This window comes from Conger conger, chromosome 13, assembly GCF_963514075.1.
Source record: "Conger conger chromosome 13, fConCon1.1, whole genome shotgun sequence".
Lineage (NCBI taxonomy): Eukaryota > Metazoa > Chordata > Actinopteri > Anguilliformes > Congridae > Conger > Conger conger.
The window spans coordinates 18,849,889-18,852,762 of record NC_083772.1 but is presented as its reverse complement, the minus strand read 5'-3'; the positions used below and the strand labels follow the sequence as shown (position 1 = coordinate 18,852,762).

At 40.5% G+C, this 2,874-nt stretch overlaps 1 protein-coding gene across 1 annotated transcript in view; it reads right to left on the bottom strand.

Moving 5' to 3' along the window:
- The window catches only part of LOC133107871 (contactin-5-like), a 242,674-nt gene extending 242,556 nt beyond the window's left edge, over positions 1 to 118 (bottom strand). Inside the window, 1 exon segment of the mRNA XM_061217139.1 lies at positions 1 to 118. This exon segment is cut by the window's left edge and continues 264 nt beyond it. The gene's annotated coding sequence lies outside the window, so the exon portion shown is untranslated.
- Between the last annotated feature and the right edge of the window lie 2,756 nt (positions 119 to 2,874).

Below are 2,874 nucleotides of genomic sequence, written 5' to 3'. Positions count from 1 at the left end.
TTCACTCGCTCGGCGTCTTACGTCGTCACACGGAACTGAAGCGACTGTGTGTGCGACGCCGCAGTGTATCCCACAGCTGTTCGCCTGCACTTGAGCAGCGTTCTGCCTCGCATTGAAGCAGTGTGTGCTACACTGCTACTGGCGGCTTCCCACCTCCGAGTCCCCCGCTCCAAGTGCGTGAATTACCATCCCAATTCCACATTTGTCATCCCTCTTATAGGATGCAGCTCAGTGACTGTCTGGTTATTTATTTGTTTGTTGATTTTTCGCGGTATGTGCATTTTTCGTGTTTAGCTGCCGTTAATGTTTTTTGTTAATAATGTGGTTTTGACTCCGTTTAATCCGAAATCCTTTTTGGAGCAGCAGAATAGTTCAGTGGTTGGTGGAAAGGATGTGTAATCTAAAGGTTGCATGTTTGATTCCCAGGAAGAACCCTGGAGCAAAGTACTTAACCTGAAATGTAAGGTTGCTGTTCCTCTGCTCTGCTAAAAAGCCTGTGAGATAATGTGACGGTAGTGTAAAACGTTAGCAGTTAAAAACAGGACAAATACCTCGCAAGTATAAACAACTAGCTATAAATGGGTATTTAATGAAATATAGGCCTGTAGACCATGCATTTTATTCACACGGATTGAATCAGTTTTCAGTAACATAATCTATATTGTGCATGACAATTCCTGGAATGCCAGGAATCCTTGTACCGAGGATGCTCGTTGACTTACTGTACATGATGTACAGTAGAGAGAAATTGCTGCACATATAATGAGCAGTAAAAGTCGACGTAGGATATCAGCAGCATTTTATGACACGAATAAGCAGCTATACTTATAGTAGCAGGAGCAGTGGTAGGACTGCCAGCCGTATGAATAATTGAAATACCAGCAATAGCCGGATATCAGTTAATCTACTTTTCAAGTACCCCCAAAAAGAGCCGTTAACGGTGCTAAACCCTCCCGGTCTGCCAGCGCAGTTTATCCCGGCCTCTAAATGGCCTCCTTCTCCGCGGTTGACTGCCTGTGCTTGGAGAGCTCCTCATTTGATATATTATCAGAAACTTGTGTTTATCCAGCAAAGTGGCTCTCCCCGCTCTCCTGCCTGACACTTTGTTTGCTCTCTCTCTCGCACACTGAGGACTCATTCCTCCATTTTGGAAAACCGCTACAGAGGCTGTGTAGCGCGCGACAAGCTCCCAATATTTATACTCCTGAATTAATTGTTTTGTGCCAATGTATTGGCATGATGGTACGTGATGGGAATGTAGATTTTTCAATGGCATATCTAATTCCAATTAGATAAGAATGTAGTCCAGTGTAAATTGTATGTAATGGAGCAATTTTAAGGCTGTACAAAATAACCAATGTGTAATTGAGTATATAGTATATTGAACACTTGCATGGGAATCGGTTTATTCATGCAACAGCTGAGGAAAAAAATAAACATTTTCACATTTTTTCTCAACAAAAAAGATGTCACATTTTTACTACCCTAATTAGTCCATGTAAAATCTACCAAAAATGTATCTCAATTAATATGTCACTACTTTTATTTTTCATATATATATAATACCTCATCTATTGTTTTGTGGCCTCCCTTGGCTAAAAATGGTATAAAAGTGATGTAACACATATCAAATACATATGCCATCCTTCTTCTTTGGGGAAAGACCAACAAACTCTCAGAACAAATAAGACCGAGGACTAATGATCTTCATAAGTCACAGGATGGTTAAAAACAAATAAATAAAGGATACCTCTACCTCTAGGTAGCCCTTTCGCCTATGATGGAAATAATGGAGGATATTGCAGGATTGTTCTGCATCTGTTTTAGGACTCTTGTTAAGGTCATCATGAATAATAGAGTCATTAACAAATACATTTTGCCCAGCATAAACCTAGTTCAAAGCACCAAAACTTGTCACCGAAATTAAATTTCATTCGAGACTATCCCAAGCATACCTCCAAGAAATGGCTAGCCAACCACAAAATGCCTGTTTTACAATGGCTCCCACAGTCTTCAGACTTGAACTCAACTGACTTTGAAGAGAGCTATTCACAAGCACATGGGACATGGTTTTGGATTCGAGGTGCAGCTGAGGTGCAGCCGAGCCAACCGGAAGGTGGGGTTTGCAATTTTTGAGAGTATTCCGTAGGTTCCAACACACCAGACAGGCTCAGTAAAGTGTAGAAAGTAATTGAATCCAAAACAGTTACATATTTGACCCAGGTCTGAAATAACTGTGTTATACGACTGATTGGATGGCACCATTATTAAAATAGAATATTTTCCAAAAATTTTGAGAATTAAAATATAGCTCTATATTTTTAATGTCTTTTCTGTTCAGCCCTATGAAGGGCATATATAGACAGTAGCATGCGATTGAGTTAATTCTCCCTTGAGCTGCCTGTCCCAGATGCTCTAGATAAAGATATGAGGCAAATAATATTACATTAACCCGGGGTTCAATTAAAGGACGCACTAATAGACATACCCTGTGTGTTCTTCATGCTTAACTGCACACCGTGCAGAAAAAGACGGGGAGTGAGGCAGCGTTTGCTACCGGCACTCAGGCATCAATGTCACTGTGAATTCCTCATGATGCAGGGCGGTGGCCTCGTGATTCAGCGGGGGTCATTAGCACTGGGTATCTCTGATTCCTCAACCCTAATTAAAAATAACCATGCTGGGACCTTTGGCACCCTTCACTGTTTGCATTGCGTTTCCTGTGAGAAAAACACCTCGCTCCTTCACTTGGATGTTGTTGAACACATCATCTGTTGTGTTTTAAAAAAAGAAAGAAGAAGAAAAAAAACTTGATAAAGTAAAGAAAAGTAAGTATCTATGGGAATTTATTATGCAATAAAACTTTTATTGTAA